The sequence below is a fragment of the Neophocaena asiaeorientalis genome, unplaced genomic scaffold, assembly GCF_003031525.2.
Source record: "Neophocaena asiaeorientalis asiaeorientalis breed wild unplaced genomic scaffold, Neophocaena_asiaeorientalis_V1.1 scaffold642, whole genome shotgun sequence".
Lineage (NCBI taxonomy): Eukaryota > Metazoa > Chordata > Mammalia > Artiodactyla > Phocoenidae > Neophocaena > Neophocaena asiaeorientalis.
The window spans coordinates 42281-62724 of NW_020173769.1; the positions used below are offsets into that span (position 1 = coordinate 42281).

A 20444-nucleotide genomic window follows, 5' to 3' on the forward strand; every position below is an offset into this window, starting at 1 on the left:
TAGATGATTGAAGAAAAAGTAGACCATAGATGGGGTACCCCCCAAAAAAGGAAAAAATGTTTATAGCAAATGTAACAAAATTTTAGGATTATTATTATGTAAAGTACCATAAACTTGATAAGGAATATAGCAAGATATCAAAGAATAATAGACAAAAGACATAGGCTTACAATTCCTAAAAGAAAAAATAATAATTGGTAAGGAAGTGCAACCAAAAAGCTGGTCTTGCTATTATTCAAGGAAATGCAAACTGAAATAATGATATCACTTTGCTAATTAAATTAGCAAAGCTTTGATGATAATATTTAGTTCAAATTAAGGGCATAGGAAAGTTATGTATTCATATATTATGTACAAAACTTTATATAAAACAGTATAACTGAATTGAAAAATAATTGACAATATGTATCAAGAGCTATAAGAGTATTAATATAATTAATTCTAGCAATACCAATTTTGGATATTTAGGAAATAACCTCAAACATCAAAAAGCTACATAAATGAAGTTGTTCTTTCATCACCAAGTAACTTATAATAGCAACAAAATAAATAACAAGGTAATTACACATACTATATATAAAATAGATAATCAACAAGGATCTACGGTATAGCACAGGGAACTCTACTTAATATTCTGTAATAACCTATATGGGAAAAGAATCTGAAAAAGAATGGATATATGTATAACTGAATCACTTTGCTGTACACCTGAAACTAACACAACATTGCAAATCAACTATACTCCAATATAAAATAAAAATTAAATTAAATTTTAAAAAGTAATGCTGAGAAAAAGGTCCAGTAATAGAGAAATTTTTATGTAAATTAGGAATGCATATGATGGAAAGTTGTATAGTCATCAAAATGTTATCATTATGAACAGTATGTAGCAAAATTGAAAAATATTATGAGTGAAGAAAGCAGTCAATGATATGTATAATATAATAATAATTCTTTTAAAAATACATTAAAAAATAAACCAAATTAAGATTGTAATTGTGTGAGGGTATTGGGGTTTAGGGATTATGATTTTCTCCTCTAGTTTTAAACCACTCGTGTTTAAAATTATAATTTGAAAACAGTCTAGGCAAGGGTTTATAAGGCTTGGGAATGGAGTGGGAATAACAAGAAAGGCATGGATTAAAAGGTGAGGAGGAGGTCAGATAGCGAGCTTTTGCCACCTTGATTATGTGTGGGCTGTGGGAGAAGGCGGTATCAAAGGTATTCAGTGACTTCAATCTTGGGTGATTAGGAGAAGCTGATTCCAGGATCCAAAATAGGGAACATGGGAATCAGCAAGTACAGAAGGGAAGAGCATGGCACCTATCTCAGGTGGGTTCAGTCTGCGGCCGGACGTCTTAATCCACAGACAATTGGAAATGAGAGAAGTCAAACAGAGAAGGCATGACACCCATTCCCATGGAGTGAACTGCTGAGTTCCTGAAATGGAATGAGGTTACCAAAGAAGAGTGGAGAGAAAGAGGCAGAGGACAGAACTTCAACTAGGGGTAAGAATAACAACAAGGAAGGACAGTAGAACGAAAACAAGGTTCACTAAACTTAGAGTTAAAGAACAGGTCCCAGTCCCAGCATCATCGGCTAGACAAATGCAGTGGCTGATTACACTGGTGGTCCCCAGTGAGCCTCACTTCCCTTCCCCTTGAGCATGGCCTGGGTCCGTGACTGCTCTAACCAATGGAATATGGTGGAAGGCATACTGTGCCAGTTCTGGACTTAAACCTTAAGAAGGCTTTTGTTCTCTGGGGTGCTCTGAGCCACCATATAAGAAATCCAGTTACCCTTCTGGAGAACCCATAGAGAGAGTAGCCCTGAGACTACATGGGGAGAGAGAGAGACCCAGCTATTTCAGCATCCCAGCTGAGCCCAGCCTTTTAACTGTCCCCAGCCAGGTGCCAGACATGCAAGCGAGCCATCTAAGACGTTCCAGCCCACATCTGATGCAGCTTCATGAGAAATCCCAAGAGAGACCAAAAAAAGAGCTGTCCAGCTGAGCCCCCATCCACGCACGTAACTGTTTGAAATAATAAATTGGTTGTTTCATACCACTAAGTTTGAAGTGGTTTGTTATACAGCCCTAGATAACTGAAACCACAAGTTAATCAAAACTTACCCTACCCTAAGTTTTCTTGCCTGCAAAACCAGTTAATAACTCTATCACTCTGATAATATGTTTACCATAATGGTCAAATGAGATAATGTGTCCAGTGATTCTAAAGTGTTTCCATTAAAGCACCCCGGTGGCAGAGGACAGCGAATGGCACACGTCTGGGATCTGGAAGGTGTGGCTGTTTCTTGAAAGATTTATGGTTTCATATTAAACATCATAGCCAGTTTTGCATTCTCCATGTATTTTCTCCAGTTCCATGCACCCTGGTTATCCTATGTCTTCACATCCTCCTACTGCATCATGGTGAAGTCTCGGGGTGAGAAAACCCAGTTTGAAAGATGTAGGTGCATGTGAGCTGTGAATGTGCAATGAAGGAGAATCACTGGTGAGGAGACAGACAAGGAGTGGCCAAGAAAGGCAGAGGAGAACCAAGAAATTCCCAGGCCTTGGAACGTGGAGGAGGTTTGTTTAACAATCAAATGCTGTTAAAAAGCTATCGGATTTGGCGACTGGTAAATTAATGATCTTCAAAACAATGATTTCTTTGGTAAGGAGGTAGGAGCTGGGGGTAGAATAAAAGTAGACAGAATGGGTTCTTTGAGAACATTGGGAGGGACAGGAAGAGGATATATGTTCAGGAAGGAGTGGGGATCTAGAGAGGAATTTTGTTCTCTTATGTCTTGTTTTGAAACACAAGAATGCTGCACATGCTTTTAATGATGGGGAGAAAAGCAATGAAGAGAGGAAGAACTTGAAGGCTACAGGGAGAGGACTGATAAATACGAGATAAGGTTCAAGAAGAGGCAGGAGGCTTAGGATGGCTAAATACAAGTAGAGGTAGAGGAGTCGACCTCAGGGAGGAGAAGGAAGAACCATCTCTGTAATGGGAGCAAAGGAGCAGAGGGCGGCAGGAGAAACAGACACTTAGACGTGGAAGAGAGAGGGAAAAAGTTCACGTTATGCAGCTTCAGTAGGACACCAGGTCACTTGCAGAGAAGGGAAGCCTGGAGGCTCGAAGAGAGTGGGAAAGATTTAATGTATTGGAGGAAAGACAGAGGGAATCAGTTGGAGACAAGTAAAACCCCAAACAGCAGTGAGAGTCTGGCTCAGGGTAGAGAAAATGAATTTATTGTGGCATCAATCATTGACCTCATTCAATGAGAGAGAGAGAGAGAGAGTATTTGCAGCAGCGGGGATTGAAAAGTCAGCTGTCGGGAGGAAGTGTCAGAGAGAGGATGCCTGTGCTACCAGAGCACCAGTGGCCAGGTGGAGAGTGATCCAGGCTGAATGTGTATTTGGGGGACTAGGGCCCAGGGTTGGGACATGATGGACATGGAGAACATGCTCAGCTGAAGCGAGGGGTAGGCATTTCATATTTACAGTGGTACATTTTACAACTGTTAAAATTTGAACAGTTGCCAATAATGATGTGTTCCATCATTACTGTATAGCTGTTAAGTCTGAGGAACTGAAGTAAAGAGTACAGTGAATGGGTTGAGGAAATTAAGACTAGTGGATTTGATGTGTTGTCTTATTGCTAGTGTCGCGGTCAGTTTTATGTGTGAACTTGGCTTGGCTACAGTCCCCAGTTACTCAGTCAAGCACTGATCTAGGTGGTGTTGTGAAGGTACTTTGTAGCTGTGATTAAAGTCCACAGTCAGTTAACTTTAACTGAGTAAGATTATCCTAGATGATCAGACGGGCTGGATTCAATCCGCTGAGAGGCCTGGAGCTGTTCTGTGCATTCACCCTTCCAGTGTTAAGGAGGATGTAAAGACCTGCTCCAGTGGAAATGTTTCTCTTTTGTTTAGTAGATATGAGAATGGTGGATTTGATTCAGGACTTGAGCTGGGATAAAGGAAACAAGAATACTTCCTACCTGTCTCCCTATCCCTTTCTCTCTTCCATGGGGCAATAAAATAGAACTCCGTTTGAGAAGCAAATGTTTCCTGAGTGGTTCCTGTGAGCAGTTGGGCCTGAGCGGTAATAGAAGGACTTGAAATACCTCACAGGAAAGGTGGAAATTGTTCCCCAGCATTCCATTGACCAAACCCTGGTTTGATCCTTGCCTTTAGGAGTGTTAAGGAAGCTTTTAAATTTTCAATTCAAAACTGTGCACGACCTTTCTGGAATTAGAAATATATTGCTTCCATCAGCACTTCTCTGATGGCCAAAGATGTGACAGGTCAGAGAAAGCAAATAAATATGAGAGAGATGGTCCTATGTTGTGTGTTGGGTCCCTGCCCCGGAGCCTCATGCAACATCCTCTTTGAGCATATGGTAGCACTTTCCTATATGAATATAAGAGGGAGCCTGATCCAGCCTCATATCTGCCCACTGCCAGTGCTCTGATTTGTCTGGGAATGACTGACTTCGTGCAGGATGACAAGGCAGAAGCTCTGTGCATGTGAGCTAGGGAGCCTCTTTGGAGAGAACTTATCCAAAGGGAAGAGGGAGCCAGGCATGCTGACGTGAGCCAGTAACATGACCAATTGGGGAGTGCAGTGACTCCAAGGACACGGTATTGTGTGTTGCTGGATTCTGATACCCTCAGAACCTAAGCAGAGAGGGAATTGTTGGTAAGAACTAGAACTGTTATATTAAAACTATAACTATTCAGATGTCAGAAAGTGTGGCTTTAGCAAATGTTACTGAAGTGGGAGGGAAGTTGTCCAGTTCAATTTGTCATAAACCACCCAACACACAGGCATCGTGGAAGGTCGGGGTGCTGGTGGTGGTGCAGTGAGTGGTGGCAGCAGACTCCGTGGAGTCCAGCTCTAAGCAGAGCAAGTGCAGACCCAGCAGAAGGGAGCTTGTTCATGGGCACAGAACAGACATTCCTGGGGACTCCCGGTGGTACTTGGAAGCTCTCTGCAGGGGAGTAGAGAACAGCCTGTGACACGTGAAGCATCACTATTTCTATGACCCCAGCTCTACCCAGAGGTGGGTTGGGATGGGGAAGGTAAGGTCACATAAGGACTCAGAGAACCCAATGCTTGCATCTGATGATGGATTCTTCTGCCACGTAAAGCTTAGAGTGCCAACCAAGGATCAGAAGCATCACATTGTCCATCATAATTCTTGTGCTCAGACTCTCTGTTAATCCTATGTATTTGTAGGTATGGTTCAGTTAAGTGCCAGCCTTCCTGGATACACTTCTTACTGTAAGCTTGTCTTTTTGACCAGGAAACTGAGGCACAGCCACTTCCACTTTATTCTGCTGTTGGGTTGACTACATTCTGGTGACCTTAAATGCCCCTGTCTTTTTTCTTCCAAGTTTCTTGCTTATTATATTTATAATAACAGAGTTCATTGGGTATCACTCTGCTCTATGAAAGCCAATGCATCAATAATGCTCTTATGACCTGCTCTTATTATTATAAACATTGGCATTAAATGGGTGATGCCAACAGATGAGTGGAGAGGCAGGGAAGGAGGAGGTACTGTCACCATGCACAGGAAGGACTCATCATGCCTTTCAGCTTGACATCTACGAAGAAGCATCAATTCCTTTCCCTTGTTCCAATGTATTCTCCACTTGCACGTACGAAGTTATTCAGGGCTTCCCTGGTGGCGCAGTGGTTGAGAGTCTGCAGGGGACACGGGTTCGTACCCTGGTCCAGGAAGATCCCACATGCCGCGGAGCGGCTGGGCCCATAAGCCATGGCCGCTGAGCCTGCGCGTCCGGAGCCTGTGCTCTGCAATGGGAGAGGCCACAACAGTGAGAGGCCCGCGTAACGCAAAAAAAAAAAAAAGTTATTCAAAGATGGTGACAGATTTCCCATGTGACCTTTACAGCTGCTAGTTTGATATGACTTTTGGCTGCTTGCTGGAAAAAAAAAAAAATTTCAGAGATGAATTGTCAGGACATTAGCTCCTCTTCCCAGCAGCTTTAGGAACATTCTGTACTTGATGTACGTGAGTGTGTAATACTGAAGAAATACAGTGTGAATATGCAGGAAAAAGTAAAACACTTTGCTGGCTGTCACAGCTCAAGGCTGCTGTCACTGGTCATAATGATTGAGGAGCAGTTTCCTATTTCCTAACTCCTCAGACTCTGAGAGATATCCCTGCAAAGAAAGCACCTGGGGAAGATTTTCTCTGACGATGTTTTTCCATAATAAGGAGTAAAATGTTTTCCATGAAGGGCAGGAGTTGAAGAAGCAGTGCATTTGAAGACCTCCTGAAAGCAACGTGTGGTTGCTCTCTCTTCTCTGAGCTCTTGGGAATTGGGAATTGGGGGAACAAGTTCCGCTAGGGAACTTGTCCTCCTCCCATCCATCCAGGGACATTGGCCCTTTGGTTCTAGGAGAGCAGGGCAGTGAGGGTAGAACCAAAACAGTGCTAAATGTTCACAGGAAAGGAACTCTTTCGAGGTAAGAGCTTTCAGGTTATTGCAGATGGTGGGGGGTAGTGCAGGTATGGTAACCAGAAGCTACTGAATTCCAACCTGCTGCCAGAACTTTCTCAGGGACTCTGACAAACTTAAAATCTAAATAACATATTGTGTTCTTTGCAACTGGAACGTTTTGATGACTTCTCCTCAGCTCACACAGGAAAAGAGTCTATCACTACTGGGTCTTTTGTAAAAAGAGATTCTTCTAGAGAGAGAATTCGTTAACTGGCCAGATTTTGGTGTTTTTTTAAAAAAAAAAGCCTGACACTGACACTGATCCTGGTTTGCTGAGAAACAAGAAATTCTGTCTGCATTCTTTTCAGTGGGAGCTGAAATGTTTAACCACCTACATAACTCTCTTTCACATAAAAATGTTAAAGTTGAGCAAATAAACAGTGATTTCTTTTATTATTATTTACAGAGAAGAATATGGCCACCAGGAAGCATATCTGCTAATGTGTTTGGCCAAGTTCTCCATAGAGACAGTGATTAATAGGAGAAATGAGTGGAAAATTAGTGTACACAAATAGCTATTGAGAAATGGGGTGAAATGCTAATGCAGTGACCTTTAAATCTTCATTTTTCTTTATTTCTCTGAATGCTAATTAACGGACGTGTTCAGCACCAGGGGATTTCGCGTCCAAGTCCATATCCCTGCTAAGTGGTATTCTGAGAATTTCTGGAGCTGAGTCTCAGAGGAGAGCTGACCCGAGGAGGCTCCCATCCCTGCTGGCGCACTGTGGCTTTTGCTCTGAGAGCAAAAAAATGCCATCGTCCAGCAGCTCATTAGCATGGCTGTACAGCCTCTGCAGTTAGCAAGGTAGTTAGTTTCAGAGGTTAGTGGAGGCTGGGGAGGTTGGAGGCATAGCATGTTTATTGACTGCTGTCCCTGGACAGCAGAACCACTGCCTGCTTGTTAAAGAGACCTGAATTATTGCCTGCCTAGAGCTCTAGGACCTTAGGAAGAAGCAGTGTGGTAACTGGGGCCTTCCATGAAGCAAAGGACAAAGGTAAATTTGTAATTCAGGCAATAACCTTTAGAGTGATGCCAAGGGATGCTTTCTGGAAAACACTGCTGTCATGTAGAGAGGGCAATAGACTAAAAGTGTGTGCTGAGTTTGGGTTGGGAATTCTTATCATCTGGGAGGAAGAAGAAATAGCTCAGATTGAATGAAAATGAGTTGGAGTTGTTAGCAAAGAAGATCTTCGAGATTAACTTTTATAAGGAGAACTTTAAATTTCTGCAAGTACAGCCCTTCCATAATGGAACTGTCAGACAGTAAAAGTTCAAGCAGAGGGCTTCCCTGGTGGAGCAGTGGTTGAGAGTCCGCCTGCCGATGCAGAGGACATGGGTTCGTGCCCTGGTCCGGGAAGATCCCATGTGCTGTGGAGCGGCTAGGCCCGTGAGCCATGGCCACTGAGCCTGCGTGTCCAGAGCCTGTGCTCCTCAGCAGGAGAGGCCACAACAGTGAGAGGCCCGTGTACCGCAAAAAAAAAAAAAAGTTCAAGCAGAGGTTGGATGGTCATCTGTGCCTCGCTCTGTCTTTAGTTTTCCTCATATGTAAAATAGGACTATACTACTACTTACCTCACAAGGTTACTATGAAGATTAAATAAATTAATATTAGAAAACACATATTAAACTCCACATAAGTGTTTGACATTATTATCACTGTTATTACTTATCTATAAAGGATATAATAGTAGGTTTGGGTAGGATATTGAACTAAGTGATCTCAAGATTTCTCCAAGCTCTTGGGTCCTATGACTCAGTGGTTTAGTGGTAGAAGTATTTTGCACCCCACCAATAGCTCCAGTAAGTTTTAATCTGGGGCACACTAATCCAATAGATGAGTCCCAATAGATGTCTTTAGAACAGTGATGATCCTTCTGTATGACTTTCTTGACCTATTTAGAGCCATATGTACTTATTTTTTATTTATTTATACCCTGCTTTGTTCCTAAAAGATTATAGGCAAGACATTTAAAGTAATTTTGAATGTGCTTTGGAAGATGTACTGAATTAAATTTTCTAGACTTGTCTCTTGTTAAAGCATAGCTTTAAAAAAAGAATTTAAAACCATCAAGTAAATTGGTAGATTGTGGGGACTAAATCTAATATTTTTTAAAGCATACCATATGGATGCACTGGGGACAGACAGTGGAATAGGAGGAGAGAGCGGTAGGAAGAGGAGAAGGGCATCAAAAATGTGACTTACAGTAGTTTCAAATTGTAGAAGAAAACAAAGGTCAAAGACAAGTGTCCAGCGGACAGAGGTTACCCAAGAGTCCCCAAAGCACCATTTCACTGATTTGTGTCCAAGCATGGACCTCCTGATCAGAGTCTAATTATTCTCCATTGGAACCATCAGATGCTACCATATGAGTGACATTTAAAAGATGACAGAGCTCCTGATGGAGAGGATGACAAAGAGAAGCCCTGCTGTGTGCCAGATGCTTTACAAACATCATCTTTTTAAATTGTCACTAGAATCCTGATGAGAAAAGTGAGATTCATAAAGATAGAGCAACTTGCCCCAAAGCTATCGATAGTTCATAAGTGATGGAGGTGGAATCCCTAACTCCAAAATCCATGTTCTTTCTAATACTCTCTTCCTCTCTGATGTAGACCTGTGAACAACCAAGATCCAGTAATACTGAAATTTGGGAGACAGAGGGCTCCTCCATGTCTGTAATTTATGAAGTTGTGTATCATTTAATCTTTCTAAACTCTCTCAACTCACATATAATCTGGGACAATTAAGGAAACCTGATCATATAGTTTCCATCTCTGGATCCAGAAACCTGTTGTCAAGGGTGATTTACATTTGAGAAGAAATTACTTTAGAAGGCTATAACTTGATACCAAATTGGAAAAGGGTCTCGTTTTTTTCATAGATGAGCCAGACCCTAAGTCTTTAGGAAATAATTTTATCATAATTGTATTACTAATATAAACCACGTAGAAAAGAATCTTTTTTTCAAAAAGCCTGGGATGGGATCTGGGATCACTTTTTGAAATCAAGTTGCAACCTAATAGTAGTAAGGCTTTTTCTATCCAATGTATTACTAATTTCTAGTGTGATGTCTAACTATGAATTGGGTTGTTTAAACCACAACTCAGGGAGTTAAAAAACCTCAGGTGCCAGCATACTATTCCAAATGCCCCATGATATTAGACTCCTCGAATTCCCCTAGTGTCAGGCCATTTTTCCAAAATTCTGCCTGATTCCAGAGGGAGATTTCATAGAACAGTAAGATTCTTTGGCTCTTCTTAGTAAAGGGATGGAGAAGGATATAAAAAATCAGTTAAGGACACATTGCATTAGCCAAGCAGTGACTGTGGTGACATCTGAGTGGATGGTGTTATTGTCAAACTCAAGCCTGTATTCCACAGGAATTCCATTTACTAGTCCTGAAAACTTATCCCCCTTGATAAGCCAGCCCTCTTCTCTGTTGATTCCTTCCTTCATGCATCTCATTCATCTACTTCCTGGAGTCATCAGATGATGCCACCAGCACTAGCAGCACTGGAGACTGGCCCAGAAGGGGGCTTTCAGGGTGGGGGCTTTGTGACAGCTCTTTCCTACTCAGATATAGAAGGGAAAGAAGTGAGCAATACCTCATTTTACCACATAGGGTTATTGGTCGCTGTCTCTGACAGCTTCTACCAGAGATGATATTCTAGATTCCTTACAGATCCCACTTTGTTTTGTGTTTTGACCTGGCTCTTACCTGATGCCTGAACTTAAGGAGTTATTAACATTCTCAATCTGATAAAGGGAATCTACAAAAATATCTATAAACAATACTTAATAGTGAAAGACTGAATGCTTTCCCTTCAGAGCAGGAACAAGGCAAGGATGTCCACCTTCACCACTTTCATTCAAGATCATACTGGAGGTTGTAGTCAGTGCAATAAGAAAAAGGAATTAAAGGTAAACAAATTGGAAAAGAAGTAAAACTGTCTTTTTTTACAGACAAATGATCATGTATACAGAAGCTTCTAAAAAATCTATAAAACAACTACTGGAGCTAATAAGAAAGCTTAGGAAGTTTGCAGGATATGAAATTAACACAAAAATACCCATGTATTTTCATATACTCTCATTGAAAAATCTGAAAATGGAATTAAAGAAATAATTCCATTCAAAATGACATCAGAAATAGCAAGAATAAGTTTAACAAAAGAACCCGAAACCTCCATAACATAACATTTACAATGTTCAGAATACCATCTAAAATTATTTGACATATAAAGTGTGATCCAGTCTCAAGTAAAAAGGCAATCAATGGAAGATGGCCTAGATGTTGGAATTCTCAGACAAGGAGCTATTATAGCTATGCACTATAAGGTAATGGAAAATATACTTGTAATAAATGAGATAGGAAAGCTCAGCAAAGAAAAATAAAATATTTTTAAAAATCAAACGAAAATTCTAGAATTGAATATTATGATAGCTAAAACAAAATAAAACATATACTGGATGGATTTAAGAGCAGAATAGACACAATGGAGAAGGATCAATGAACTTGAAGATAGATGAAGAGAGAGAAAAAAGATTGAAAGAATGAACAGAGCCTCAGAAATGTGAATTAATAGCAAAGGGTCTAATATATGTATAATTGGAGTCTCAGAAGGAGAGGAGAGAAAAAATAAGGCAGAAAAAAATGTTTGAAGAAATAATAGCCAAAAACTTCTCAGAATTGGTTAAAAAAACATAAATTTACAGGTCTAAGAAACTCAATGATCCCCAAGCAGGATATATAAGAAAATCATGATTAGACACATATTAAACGAGGCAGCCAGGGAAAACTGATATATTATATACAAGGGAACACTGCAGACTACAAAGGTCAGAAGATAGCAGAACAACATCCTTGCCATGCTTAAAAAATAAAGAAAAAACCTGTCAACCCTGAATTTTACATCCAGCAAAAATATTCTTCTAGAATGAATATACATTAAAGATATTTTGGGATAAAAGAAAGCTAAGAGAATTCATCATCAGCAGTCCTGCACTAAAGAAATGATGAAGGAAGTTCTCCCTGAGATAAAAGGAAATGATACTGGAGAGAAACTTGAAACTGGAGGGAACTTGAATCTTCAGGAAGGAGTGAGGCATGCTTAAGGTAGTAAATATATTGGTAAATATAAAAGACTAATTTACCTCTTAATTTCCTTAAAACAGAACTGTTTAAAACAAAACCTATAATGTTTACTGTAGAGCTTATGATATATATATATATATACATATATATATATATGTATATATATATATATATGTAGATGAAATTCACATGACAACTATAGAATAAAGGAATAGGGTATAGAATAAAGGAAAAGGGTTGGGGGAATATGTTCTAAGATCTCCAGTGGATGCCTGAAACTGAAGATTGTACCTAACCCTATACATACTGTGTTTATTTTCCTATACAGACATACCTATGATAAAGTTTAATTTATAAATTAGACACTAAGGGATTAACAACTAATAATAAAATAGAACAATATACTGTAATAAAAATTATGTGAATGTGGTCTTTCTCTCTCTCAGAATATCTTATTGTACCGTACTCACCTTTCTTCTTGGGAGATGTGAGATGATACTGTGCCTACATGATGAGATGAAGTGAGGTGAATGACACAAGCATTATGACATAGCATTAGGCTCTTCACCTTTTCACTTAAAGGAAGCACTTTACGGCTTCTATTTGGCATATGTGAATTGCCAGCATCACTACTCTTGTTCTTGGAGGCCATTATTAAGTAAAATAAGGGTTACTTGAATACAAGCAGGGCAATACCACGACAGCAGATCTGATAGCTGAGAGAGCTACTAAGTGACTAATGGGCAGGTAGGTAGCATATACAGCATGGATATTCTAGACAAAAAGACGATTCATGTCCCAGGTGGGATGGAGCAGGATAGCTCTTGCTACTCAGAATGGTGTGCAATTGAAAACGTATGAATTGTTTACAGGCATACCTCAGAGAATTGTGGGTTTGGTTCCAGACCACCACGATAATCACAATAAAGTGAGTCACATGAATTTTTTGGTTTCCCAGTACATACAAAAGTTATGTTTACACTATACTATAGTCTGTTAAGTGTGCAATAGCATTATGTCTTGAAAAAGTACACATCTTAATTAAGAAATACTTTTTTTGCTAAAAAATGCTAACCATCATCTGAGACTTAAGCAAGTCATAATCATTTTGCAATAGTAACATCAAAGATCACTGATCACAGATCACCATAACAAATGTAATAATAATGAACAAGTTTGAAATATTGCAAGGATTACCAAAATGTGACACAGTGACATGAAATGAGCAAATGCTATTGGAAAAATGGTGCCAGTAGACTTGCTCAATGTAGGGTTGCCACAGACTTCATTTTGTAAAAAATGCAATATCTGCGAAACGCAATAAAGCAAAGCACAATAAAATGAGGTATGCCTGTATTTCTGGAATTTTCCATTTAATGTTTTTGGACCGTGATTGACCTTGGGTAATGGAAACCATGGAAAGCGAAACTGTGGATAATGGGGGAGTGGAAGGGGTGGGCAGGGAGACTACTGTAGTTGAATAAGTAGAACTACGAGAATTGCAAGATTCTTATATTTTATGTAAAGTGGTATAATAATAACTCTAACTAGAATGAAAACTTAGAGATGGATATCTTAATCACTGGAGCAAACATTAACAAGCAATGCAAAAGAGTACAGCTAAAGTGCCAATAAATAAAGCTAAAATGGAATTCGAAAACATGTTAAGATAATTCCAAAGAAGTCAGGAGAGAGAGAGAGAGAGCAGAACAAAAAACAAACAAACCAAAACCAAAACAAAACAAACAGAGGGGGCAAACAAGAAACATATCATGAAAATGGTAAGCCTAAATCAAAACATATGAATAACTATGTTACATATTAATGAATTAAACAGTTCAGTTCCAAGGCAAAGGTTATCAATATGGATTTTAAGAAGCAAGACCATACTTTAAAATTATGGATTTAAAAATGCTGTCTATAAGAGTTAAACTTTAAAAATAGACATGGAGGGACTTCCCTGGTGGGCCAGTGGTAAAGAATCCTTCCAATACAGGGGACATGGGTTCGATCCCTCGTCGGGGAACTAAGATCCCACATGCCACGGGGCAACTAAGCCTGCGCGTGCCACAACTATTGAGCTCTCACGCCTCAACGAGAGACCCCGCGTGCTGCAAACTGCAGAGCCCACTCACCCTGGAGCCCGTGCACCACAACTAGAAAGAGAAAATCCGCACGCCACGACAAGAGAGAAGCCCAAGCGCCACAAAGAAGAGACCAGAAGAGTCTGTGCGCCGGATCAAAAGATCCAGCATGCCTCAATGATTATCCTGTGTGCGGCAACTAAGACCCAATGCAGCCAAAAAAAAAAGGGGGGGAAAGAAGAAAATAATATAATAAATAAATATATAAAAAAAACAGACGTGGATAGGTTCAGAGTAAAAGACTGGATAACAGATACACCATGCAAATAGAAAGCATAAGAAGACTGGAGTGGCTATATTCATATCAGAAAAAATAGATAAAAAAGGACATTTCCAAATGATAAAAGGATCAGTTCATCAGGAAAACATAGTCATAAATGTGTATACGCCAAATAATAGAGCTTCAAAATACGTGAGGCAGAAAAGGGACAGAATTAAATGGATAAATGTCTCTACGTAACATTATAGCATTACGTAGATATGTTTCAGACTCCAAGTTTACAATTCAGGTTAGAAAGCATTTATATTAATAACATTTATATTAATGCTTACTATATATTGGCTTTAGGGAATACAGAATAATATGAAAAGGTCCGTATCTTCAATGAGTTTACAATCTTACTGGGACATGAAACTTGTGTTTAGAATACAATGGAAGAATAGGAAGTTTTAGAAATAGGAAAATAAGACTTTGTCTTCTGTTCCCTTAGTATTGATACATGGTACAAAATAGCCACATTGATGCATTGATACTAAACAGCCACTTCCGTGAAGGTGACAGCAAGTACGAACAGAACACACAAGGGAAGAACACAGATCTAGGACCTGGATCCTAGACTAAAAGTAAAGCAGAGTGTAATGGATATTGAGTTGACTTCCCAGTCATTCCTCTGTACTTCTAATGAAATGCCACATTTTTTGGTCAGATGGCATCGACACCATTCCCAGATTCAGAATGAGATTTGATTAGTCAGTGAGTATAATCTCATTGCCATTGCCACAGCAATGGTGTTGGGGTGACTACTGCCTGGCAGTGGCAGGGAAAATGCTTTTATTTCCTGCTGCCTGTGGTCAAGGGATTGTGCAGTTCTAATTGCTTTTATTGTGCCTCTGGATGAAACTTAGTAAACACATTTAAAGCACTTTAAACAGTTCCTGGTTTAAATGGTGCAAAGTAAATGCTTAACATGTTATCTGTCTATTGTTGTTGCTGTACTTGTGTTAATTTTCATGGAAGGTAGAGCAGAGAGACAAAAAAGAATCACTGAATTTTGGTGGTGGCATGGTTGATTCTCCGGGTCATACCAGTCTTAAAGCCCTTCCAAACTCTCTAACCAGTTAGAGTTAGGTTTTGTTATTTATTTATTTATTTTTAATTGGAGTATGGTTACTTACAATGTTGTGTTAGTTTTCGGGTGTACAGCAAAGTGAATCAGTTATACATATACATATATCCACTCTAAATTTTTAGATTCTTTTCCCATAGAGTTAGGTTTCTTCATATTTTTTCTTTTTTTCCACCTTGAGAGTTCCTAACTGGTACTCAGTCAGTGTGATTTAACTCTGTGTGAAGAAGGACAGTTTTATTTTTGCGGTACGCGGGCCTCTCACTGTTGTGGCCTCTCCCGTCGCGGAGCACAGGCTCTGGACACGCAGGCTCAGCGGCCGTGGCTCACGGGCCCAGCCGCTCCGCGGCATGTGGGATCTTCCCGGACCGGGGCACGAACCCGTGTCCCCTGCATCGGCAGGCGGACTCTCAACCACTGCCCCACCAGGGAAGCCCAAGGCTCATTTCTTGATAACCTTGGCAGAACCATTAGGATATGACTTTTTATAGGAATTTGACTTTAAACAATTGTGGAAGCCAGTTGACTGGTAAAACAGCCTATGGGTGGTTGTCATGTGTGCCTTCAGGGCAGGCAGTTGGAAAGGGAAATGGGGAAGAAGGACAAATTGGAACCTGAATGGGACCTATGAGGGTGAATTGGAACCTGTGTTGTTGGTCTTTTGCCATCTCGAGGCCTCCAACTTTGATGCTGTAGGTGTCCGCTGCAGGAGAAGCCACTGCACTTTGTCATGATACTTGATGTGTACTGAGCCAGGAGTCAGAGATGCTGAAGGAGGATGTAGCAGGAGTTGGAGTTGCTGTGAGCCCAGCTGCTGCCTGTCCCCCTTCCCCGACCAGGTAAGCCAGCAATAAGCAGCCACATCTGCTCCAAACCTCAGAGTGTAATAAGAATAAGGCTATTTCATTTTTCTGTCTTCCAAATTTCCCGTAAAACAGCTTTCATGGTCCATGCTAACCTGGAGCTTTAGAGTGAAGGGAATTCTGAGAAACATGTATCCAGCAAAACTTATCTGACACAGTATGAATCCATTACACCCCCATATCTTCCTTTTATTAGAGTAATGGTTTTTTTCAGATATGTTTCCACCATCAGCGTCTAAATTCTTTTGAGCGAGTAACAGGTCTTATTTATATTCGTATCTGAAGCACCTAGCTTAAGTGGAAGGTACTTAATCAATGTTCAATAAAATAAGTAATAAAAATATATTCTTACACATAACAACTTAACACAGTAAAATGCTTGTTTCATTAATATTATTTCTTATATGTATTTCTTGGTGGTTGAAAAACCAGTGTTTGGCATTTGTTTGTATGACCACCTGAGTAGTATTCTGGAGAAGAGAGGTTTCTTAATATCCATGCCAGAATTGAATTCCAGAGGGGAATAAACCTACTTCATTGGTAAATTTTGGTGGGGTACTGACTGCCTCAAAGGATGACGGCAAAGTATTCCCTTTGGAATGTATTGCAAAGCTTTCCAAAGAGGTGGGAAAGGTTAATTATTTTAAGCATTTGGAACTTGGCAGTAAGTAAGATGGAACAAACATACTGACTAGACATATGCTATAGAATATTCTGTAAAGCTCTCTCTGGCTGTAGTGATTTACACAGAGAGCTGAACATATGGCAGGCTTTGTTTGGCTTTTTCTCTGGAATTATCTGTCAGGACATGAGCTGCCACCTAATTACCCACTCACATTATACTCAGCATTTCCATAATTTGGGTTGATTTCTCAAAGCCTTCAAACACTCAGTTTTTGAATTTATTTTTTAAAAATTAATTTTATCTGACCTACTAAAGAGTTGTGGGTGTTTCTGGGAGACATTTTTCAAGTGCAAGGAACGTGGACTCCATCTCCTGGCTCTTTGAGTCTACATCCTATCAAAGCCACTGTGTCTTAGAGAGGTAGTGATTTATCATCCTACAAAGAGAAGGGGCTTGGGGGGAATAGTGGGAATAACTAGGATCAAGCTTTTACGTTTTCTTCAGCACCTACTGTGTGTAAATATGTCTCAGCAGAGCAATGCTACTCTAAGTTCTTAAGGGTGAGTTGAAAACCAGTTCAAAATTACAAATGTTTCCTTCAGATCGTACATGTGAATGATGCATAAATTTATATTTTCATTTTTACTTATAACTAATGACCACTGTCTAGCATTCTATAAAACAAATTATTAAGGCTTATTGAAATTTGATATTTATAAATTGACACATTAAGAAACCTGACTAGGCATAATAGATATTCTACTAAAATGTCTTGATTTTAAAAACTTTTTATTGAGCATATACCCTATAGATGATTAGAATTCTCGTCAATTTTGAGAAAGAATACATCTTTATCAGTACAGAGTGCGTGTCGCTTTGGGAGGGTCATGGCTTTCCATTGCCATTCTAGTAGTAATCAACTTTTATCTGTAGCTCTTACTTCTGTTAAAAGCTTATTTGTGTGAGTGTGTAATACCGCACAGTTCGTTTTTTGGTTTCTGTTTAGTTGCTCTCCAATTTGTGTGATCATCCAGTTCTTTCTCTACTGAAAAGTAGGGATACGTGGTGTTGGTGTCCAACACAGATTTTTGGCCTGCTTAAGAAGGCCTCACTCCAGTAAGTTAGTTGTCCACTGGTACAGAGAGACAACGACGTTACAGAGTAATCAGAGGATGGAGAGCCGGAGACTTAGCGCTGTCAGTTTACTTTCATGGTAATCATCTGTGCTGATGCTTTTCCATCTAGTTGTTATTTTTAAAACCAACATTGGTAACAAAACCATTTTCCCGATGAGGCAGTATTCAGCATCCACACTCAGCTCTGGGGGAAGCAGGGAATGGACTGGCCTTCAGTGTCTTGTCTCACACCCGCAGAGAGAGCTGAGTGAGTGGCCCAGAGCAATAAATGCTCTGTCACGCCTTGCTGCTGAAACATTTTATAACTTTTAAGCTCTATTAAAGGAAGTGATGTCAAGAGTATTTAGTGGAGATAGCTTCTAGCAATGGCTTTTTATTAAGAAAGATGACACCAATCATCCAGCTAATGATGGAGTGAGAAAAGATATTACCCCGATGAAGATGGGCTCATTATCTCCATCCCTGGAATGGTTGACTGTTGTTAGAAATGGTTGGGCAAAAGAGGGCGGGAAAATTGACTGGCTTGACTCAACCAAAATGCTTGTGTCTGGGTTTCTTTAGTGGAGAGACATGGTTGTAGGAAATGATCTGTGACTAACACAGTTTTTATTTTAGTAAATGCTCATCTTTACTGTGTCTAAAGAGGATTCACTACTCAGAGAACAAAGTGCATTCTCTGCCCTCCCTCCTCAACTATTTTGTGTGTTGGCTAAGGGTGAGAATATCTTCACAGTTTTTCAGTGTCCTTTCCATGATTGCCTTCCATGCCTTGAATCTGTCACATGCAGGACTGACTTATGGGCCCACAAGACGTTTAGGGCCCTTGAAAATATTTTGATTTCATTGAAATCAGAAGAAAAAAATGAACTTTTGGGTCAAAGAAAATGTTTTAATACTAATATATTCATATTTATACCAACACAGTTGTTAAATATAATTTTTAAATAATTTTTTATGAAGGAGTAGGCCCACAAAGACAGAAGTGCTTGGGACCCCCATGAAAGTCACAATGCATTCCTAAGTGGGCACGCCATAAACGCTTATTGATTAATTGAAAAATAATGTTTGGATGCTTCAGTGTATCTCTCTGAGAACTCAATTATGTTCATGCTACTCTGCAAGAAGGTTGATGTAGCAGGCAAGAGCACTGGACGGTGATCCAGGAAACCTGAACTTGGACTCACCTCTGTCATGTCTATTTTTTTAACATTGGGAAGGTCACTTAGGATCCTGGTCTGTTTTTCCTCACGCCTAAAAAAGGGTTTAAATTCTAATTCTAGGCTCTCTCTAGTTTAGAAATACTATTATGCTAACCTAGAACAAGTAGCTGAGGTTCCTTCTTGAAAAATTCTAGACAGATAGTAAGAGTAACATTTTTTGGTTATTTCCTGAGCTCATAGTAGGTGCTCAATAAACAGTTATTGAATAAAGGACTTTGATGCTGCTGGGTTCCTGTGAAAACGTCTGCTCTCTCAGTCTCTGACCGTAGGGTAGGTAGATACTTAATTGTCTAGGAAGAGATGTGGAAGGTGATGATCAGGCCATGAATCCCCTGATGCTCCTTTCCAAACCTGTGATTCCTTCCTGGCCGGGCTTAAAGATGTCTGTAAAATGACAGCATGTGTCTTTAGATTCAAAATTGAATTGGCAACAGGATGGACTGTCCAAGAGCCCCCTGGGTTCATGTTGGCCTCCCCCAGATGACAATATCCAAAGTAGAGGTGCTCACCTGCTCATCTCACTCTCCCTTTGCCCGCATATGCTTACAAGCCTGAGCCCCAGTGAACCTTCTGCTACTGGGAGTTGTGGCTTGGGTAGGGCTGAAGGTCAGCTGATCCACTGAAGGGAAGATGGCCACAGTGAGTGACAGAAGCTCCCCTATTCCCAGCAGCTCTCTAGCCACCTTTGCCACCCACTGAGGCTATAAAAAATGATTGCCAATAGAACCTCAGATACCCTTCCTTCCACATTCCTGAAAATGAATCTTAAAGAACCTAAGAACGAGCAGGAGTTGTTAAATTATTGTCTTTATTACCTAGCAATGATGAGTGCATGGTGAGTGAAATGGACATAGACCCTGCTATCTAAGGCCATAAAAATCCCAAAGGAAAACACCAACTAGAAAAGAAAGCTAATGAGCAGTATTTCATTAAAATATTGTTCTAATGTTGCCTTAGAAGAAAGTAACAGCATGGAAACTCTGGACCTTCTTCAGAAAACATTTTGCAGAATCATGACCCATGTGGGCTCAGCCCCAAGGCATGCTGGGACCTCAAAGGGGAGCAGACAGAGTAAGGAGTGAACCTGGAACAGGGTGACCCAGGGGTAAAGACAGATTCTAGGGCTTTTCTCTTCAGGTAGGGTTGCCTGATTGTTTCAGCAATTTTAAAGTTGTACTCTCTCAATCTGTAAAAGCTGCCATTTGTGTGAGAACTCTGGGCCATGTATTAGTCTGTGTAATCCATACAAGTAGAGAAGAGATTGTATTCTCTCCATTTTACACAGTAAGGGCAGAGTTGAGGATCAAACTTCAGTGCACAGAACTCCACTCTGGGGACTTCCCTAGTGGCACAGTGATTAAGAATCCACCTGCCAGTGCAGGGGACATGGGTTTGAGCCCAGGAAGATCCCCCATGCCGCGGAGTAACTAAGCCCGTGTGCCGCAACTACTGAGCTGGTGCTCTAGAGCCCGCG

The 20444-nt window shown here is 40.2% G+C and overlaps 1 long non-coding RNA gene across 1 annotated transcript in view; it reads left to right on the top strand.

Moving 5' to 3' along the window:
• The window catches only part of LOC112403831 (uncharacterized), a 2728-nt gene extending 483 nt beyond the window's left edge, over positions 1–2245 (top strand). The window contains exons 2-3 of the long non-coding RNA XR_003003991.1: positions 1370–1508; positions 1907–2245. This is a non-coding gene — a long non-coding RNA (uncharacterized LOC112403831). The remainder of the gene's footprint in view (positions 1–1369; positions 1509–1906) is intronic.
• Positions 2246–20444: the final 18199 nt, after the last annotated feature.